Genomic DNA, 6,402 nt, shown 5'->3' with positions numbered 1-6,402 from the left:
AAGGAAATAGGGCCAGCCCAACAGTGGATGACATGGGCCATGGACAAGCACCTGACCCAGCGTGAGGGGTTCAAGGATGCTCATCCTGAGTCATAGGTCATGAAGAAAGTCCCTAGATTTGGCAGAGGTGAGGAGGAGAGTTACATGATCCAAACAAGCTGTTGAGGAAGTGTGGCGTCCCAGCGGCCTTTCGAGATCACATCTAGTTTTAGAAACTGAACCTAGTGCTAGCAGACGAAGGTGACTTCACCCACTGGGGAAGCAGAGGCAGGTACTATTACCCAAAAGAGCTCTGAGGTTGATCTTGTGCCTCAGGCTGAGTGTTGGTGCTGACCAGGTCTTTCCTTGGGAGAGAAGAGTTTAATTTGTGTTTATTTTTGGTGCCGTTATAAAGGAGTCTTGGTTCACCGAAATGGAAACCAGCCTTACTCCTGAATGACTGGCAGACACAGGCCTGAATAGCACCCGTATTGTGCTGGCTGACATAGATGTCTGGCAAGTGCAATATGTTTGGGGCTTTTTTACCAGTATCCAATGGTGGATAAAATGGGAAAGCTGCCCAGAGAGAATCAGTGCCTTATATGCATGGGAACAGGAATAACTGTTCCTTGTATCAACAAGAAGGCTTTTGTGTGTGTGTGTGTGTGTGTGTGTGTGTGTGTGTGTGTGTGTGTGTGTATTTGCACACGTGCATGCATTTAGAGTTAAAGAAATGTAGCAGCTCACTTACTGGCTAAACTTCAAAAATTGTGTGTGTGTGTGTGTGTGTGTTACCCACTTCTCCCAGGAACATTTTGTTCATGCTGGTGGTTAAAAGGTGGCAGCTTTCACATAGAAATACAACAGGAAGTATTTAAGTTAGAGAAAAGGAAAGACTGCTTGGCAGACTGGTTGCGTTCTGGACTAGGTTCCCAGGGAGATTATAGGATCTGATTTTTATTCATGGGCCTTCCTATAAAAGTAGTGTAACCAATAAGGTGGCAGTCCACATCATGTTTGAAAGGACTGTGTTCTAGGATGGAGGAAGACATGTAGTGGTTTCGTGGGGAAGAGCTGGCCTTAAAGCCGGGGTTTGTCAGAAGAGGAGAGAAAAGCCTAGCCAAGATGCAGGTGGGAGAGCTGTATAGTGGCCTCCCTGCAGATAGGCCTACAGGATATTAACAGGCTAAGCCAGGGCTGAAGTATGGAAGCTGGGAAGGCTTGGCCAGGAAATTTAGACAACTAGAAGCCATTTTCCCCCTAGGTCTGTCAGCAGGAAGGGAAATGACAGAAATAGATCAGAGTGTGTGCTGTGGGGATCATGAGTTTTTGAAGATTGAAGTTATATAATCTTAGACTTTGGTGGTGTTTATCCAATATCCAGTGGTATGTATAAAAATTCACATTTCTAGACTTTGCTCCCTGAAGGTGAATTTTGGAAGTCCCAGTGGGTAGGACTGGAAAGTGAAATACAGAAAGCTGTTGTGATTCCATTTTCATTGGTTTTAGGCCAAACACTGCAACCAAAGGGTGAAGCAAGGTTGCCACTAAGGAATACACCAAGTACACTAAGTGTGTATATGCTTGTACATACACGTACATCCTAACTACTCAGGAGGTAAAATCTGAGGATCAAGGTTCAAAGCTATCCTAGGCAGGAAAGTTCATGAAACTCATATCCAATTAACTACCACTAAAAAGTGAAGGTATAGCAGCAATCTTAAGGGATAAACTAAGGGATAGCATTCAGGCCCTGAGTTCAAGCCCCAGAACACACACACACACACACACACACACACACACACACACACACACACACACACACACACTGTGTACAGGCCCAGAAATTCCTAGAGTAGAAACTTCTGTCATACCTATTTATGATGCCTAATGTGGTATCATTTTAAGTGGCTCACCAACTCTACATGCTTTATAGCATTATAATGGTTTATAGCAATTCCTGATTTCTATGGTGTAAATACTCTCAGATTGGTCATCTCAGGCTACTAATGTGATGTCACTGAACACAGGAAAGACGGAGAACAGATACTTATGGGTCTAGTGTGAGCTAGACACACAGCGAACCATTCAGACACAGTGAACCATTGTTTTTGCCCTGAAATCATGCCCAAGCTAGAGATGTGGAGGACAAGGTAAGGGGGGGCGGACAATTATCAAGAATAAAGACTGAGTTACTGAATAATGTTCTCAGTTGTTTTCTAGTTTATTCCATTACTTCAGGTTTTCTGTTCCTATTCTATTCTCCATTCAGTGGATAAGAGAAAAATGGAATCTATTTCAGTTTAGGGAGAATGAAGCTGAAATATACTTGCATTTTGTTTATATCATTAGGATGGTTATTACACGAAGAAATTTGATCTTTCAAAGGACAGGTCTTTTTCTGCCTTTTTTTTTTTTTTTCAAGAACCAGAGCTTATGCTCTAGCCCTTTGTGCTCTTGCTTAGTTTTTTTTTTTTTTCAAGTCGGAGACTCTCCCACTTAAGCCACACCTCCAGTTGTTAACTAGAATAACCAATTGTGGATTTATCTGCCCTGGCTGGCTTTGGATCAAGATCCTTCAGATTTCAGCTTCCTGAGGAGGTAGAGTTACAAGTGTGAGCCACTAGTGTCCATTCTATAGGTACTTTTATAGTTCAATAGCTATCTACTTATGGCCATATAAATTGATGCCAATAAAAATGAACTCCAAAATATGGAAACAAAAGCAGTTTTCGTGTGTTTTGCTCAGGGCTTGAGCTCAGGGCCTGAGCACTGTTCTTGGGCTTTCTCAAGCCTAGAGCTTTACCACTTGAGCCACAGCACCACTTCCAGCTTTTTCTATGTATGTAGTACTGAGGAATCAAATCTGAGTCTTCATGCATGCTAGGCAAGCACTCTATCTCTAGGTCAAACTCGGGCCCTTGTTTGTTTTTTTAATGTACTGTGTGAAGTTATTTTATTTCTTCCCCCCCCCCCTTTGGTTTGTCCCTTTTTGTCACTGTTTTGGATTTTGGTATCCTGTGTCCTATATATACATTTATCTGATATGGGGAAGGAAGGAGACTAACAAAGTGGTGAGACAAAGGACAAAGGGTAAACCAATGGTATACTCACAAGACCCTGTGTTGGAAATGAACTTCACAACTTGGGGGAAAGAGGGGTTGGAGGAAGGGAACAGAGTGTGGGAGAAAACTAGGGAGGGAGCAACACTATTCAATAAGAAACAAAACTCTATTAAAAATAGAATTATCAACAAGGGGCATATAAAATTGAAAAGGTCACATGAATTGAGACATGTTGAGACATGGGCTTCTGGAGAGAAGGTTGGCTTAAGGTTCTTTGCTGTTCCAAAGCATGTGCCTTCAGAAGGAAAACAAAACAAAACAAATGAATCTGCTGGAAGATAGTAGAAGGCTGTGTGCTTGGCTCAGGTGGTACTAGTGTGTGCACAGTAAGCACCAGGCCTTGAGTTCAAACCCCAGCACCACTCAGAAAAAGCACAAAGGAAGCATCTAAAGTGAGTGCAAGACCTATCTCATAGCTATACCATGAGGATTCAACGCATGGGATAAGCATAGTAGGCTTGCAGTCAGTTTTCACTTGCAAGTCTGTACACTCCGTCAAAGAGCTTTATCCCTAGTCATAAATGCAGTGGAAGAGTTTACTTGGGGTCTCAGCACCCCATCCTCCTAGATGAATGTCACAATTGAAGCCTGAGCCTCAGTCAGAGGGATCTTCTGAGTCCCCACCAGAGTCAGGAGCCAGGAACCAGGAGAGACCTGGGATTTTCAATGGGCAAAGTGTTTGCTGCAGGCCTACCCAACCGCTTAGCTGAAGCTGGAGCCTGAGCAATCTCATCCTGACCACCTCCAACAACTGGCTCTTTGTGCTGCTGTGGTCCAAACACGAGGTAAGGCTAAAAAGCCTGAAATGCTGGCCGCCTCACCTCCAGGAGGGCTTTGCAAACCGCCTGGAATCCCCACTCGTGGTGAAGGCTTGCAGTAGGGGCCTTGCTCCAGGTTTTTTGGGGTTTGTTTTGAAGCAGACCACCCCAGCCTGCTTTCAGAGACACAAACCCAGCCTTCAGCCGTTGAGTCAACAGAACCTGGAATGTTCCCGCCGTCTTCATTCCAGTCAATGTTTCTTTACAAAGCAGGTCTTACTTTCTGGAGACCTGGCAGGGAGTGTGTGGCCAGCCAAGATCTCAAGTGCGGCGAGGGGAGGGGAGGGGAGGGGAGGGGAGGGCGCCCCGTCCTGGAGAGCCGGGTTGGTGGCACCAGTCGGGTCAATTCGGCCTCCCTAGCCGCGGTTTTAGGGCTTCCCCAGCGCGTTCCTTCTTCAGAACCCTCTTAGCTTCCTGCACCAGTTCTTCTAGGCTCTGCAGGAGTTCGACGTCGGAAGCACACGAGCAGAGGTCCATCCAACCGGGCGTCCACGCCGTCGGTGCCGGCGACCGGTTACCGAAGAGCACAAAAGGCCAGGGTGTAGACGGAAGAAAGGTTCAAGGGCCCTTTAAGAGAGGAGGGACCTGGGCGCAGGGCGGAAAGGGTGAAGCGCAGCCGCCGCGCACGCGCAGGAGGAGGTTTCACGCTGGCAGTGGGCGGGACCGGGCCGGGTCGGGCCGGCGGAAGCTGAGGGTAGAGACTCAATTTGCCTAAGCTGCTCACAGGGCCTGTCGTCTCCCACATGGTCTAGCGGTTAGGATTCCTGGTTTTCACCCAGGCGGCCCGGGTTCGACTCCCGGTGTGGGAACAGCAGTCTTTTTAGTTAAGACAAAATCATTTAGCTTTCCTTTAACTAGGAAAAGACGTGTTTTTAGAAAAAAGGAGATAAACCTTTCCAAGAGCAGCCAGACGCAGATTCGGGGTGCTCGGGTAAACTTCTTCACCTCTGCCCCCAGCAGGGGCCAGCGCCCCCGGGGATTTGAAATAAAGGCCAAGGGACCTGGAGAGCCAGCTGTGGAAAGGCAGGGTGGCCTTGCTCACTGACTCGGAACATGCAGAAAATGACCCAAAGTGCTCCTTTTTAAAAGTAAAAGATGCAGTTTGAGGACAGGATCAGCCTTTTACACTGCCCGAGCCATTGCTCAGAAGAGAGCTGGGTTTTTCCAGAAAGCCAGCGCAGGGCTGGGCGGTGCTGTGAACTAGCTCGGGACTCGCCATTCCCGAGAGGGGAGGGGAGGGGGGGAGAAAGAAAATCAGGTTATTGCCAAGATCGACATTTCTCCTCCCTCCCTGGATCATGTGACGAATTGTTTAAAACAGCAACAACAAAACCCCGAACTTCCAGAATTCATGTTCTATCCAGCCACAAGTAGAAACCACAGGATTCTCTGTGACCATTTCTAGGTGTCACCTCAATAAGTGCTATGGGGGGGGGGAGGGTCTATGGTGTCACCTCTCCAAACACTTGCCAAGAGCGTTTGGAGGCCTCATTTCCTCCTTCTCCCGAGCTGAACCCTTTGAAGCTACCCCGATGTGTCCTCAGACTAACATGAACACCAAGAAGCATGCCTGTGAAATGAACGCTGATGCCGGTGTGACTTTGAAGTTTGCTCTTTTAAAAGTTCTGAGTTTAAGGATGCCATTCTTCATAAGAAAGTGTTAGGCAAGCTCTGTGCTATTCAAAAGTCCTGATAAAGAGCTTAGAGGAAACATAGACGAACCATCAGTTCTGTCTTTATAGGGAACCAAATAGGGAAGAATTGGTTAGAAAATTAAAAAAAAAAATCTTTAATCACAATAGGTATTATTTATTGAGGACTTAGGAATGAGGCATTTTACACACCTTTTTCGATTTAGTCCTTATTTTATTATTAGGTAGAATCATCACCCCTGTAACAGGGCCTTGTAGGAGACTGAGGACACATATGCAGCAGGGTGTTTTAAAAAAAAAAATACAAAAGACTTTTAGAATGTAGGAGAGCAAGGGCTCCTGGGCAGCAGTGGCAGGATGGAAGAGCTGCCAAGCAGGAGCTGTGTGGGTTCTGTTTTAAAACTTGCTGCTTTCAGGTGGCAGGTACGATTCCTTTCATATGAAATCGATCACATCTACTCATCATTTTCGCAAAATATATTTGTCTTTTGGCTTTGTCAAGATTCTTCTTTAAATACTTATACTATCGGAGGGGCTCAAGCTCCTAACGTATTTGATAGAACACTTTCTAAAGTTATTTAAGTTCATTTTTCTGTTTGTTTTCTTTTTGTATCAGTATTAGGGTTGAACTCAGGCCTGGGTGCTGGTTCCTGAGCTTTTTTGTTCAAGGTTGGTGCTGTAGCACTTGAAACAAGATCTCTACTTCTGATGTGTGTGTGTGTGTATGTGTGTATAAAGCTAGTATTCTACTTAAGCCATAGCTCTACCTTCAGATTCTTTTGGTGGATAATTGAAGATAAGAGACTCACAGCCTTTCCTGCCCCAACT

The 6,402-nt window shown here is 45.7% G+C and overlaps 1 non-coding gene across 1 annotated transcript; it reads left to right on the top strand.

The window, feature by feature from the left end:
- Positions 1-4,659: 4,659 nt before the first annotated feature.
- Trnae-uuc (transfer RNA glutamic acid (anticodon UUC)) lies at positions 4,660-4,731 on the top strand. The gene has a single exon. It is a non-coding gene; the product is annotated as a tRNA-Glu (tRNA).
- Positions 4,732-6,402: the final 1,671 nt, after the last annotated feature.

The sequence above is a fragment of the Megascapheus bottae genome, chromosome 11, assembly GCF_031878675.1.
Source record: "Megascapheus bottae isolate mThoBot1 chromosome 11, mThoBot2.hap1, whole genome shotgun sequence".
NCBI lineage: Eukaryota > Metazoa > Chordata > Mammalia > Rodentia > Geomyidae > Megascapheus > Megascapheus bottae.
This window is presented reverse-complemented; position numbering and strand designations above follow the sequence as displayed.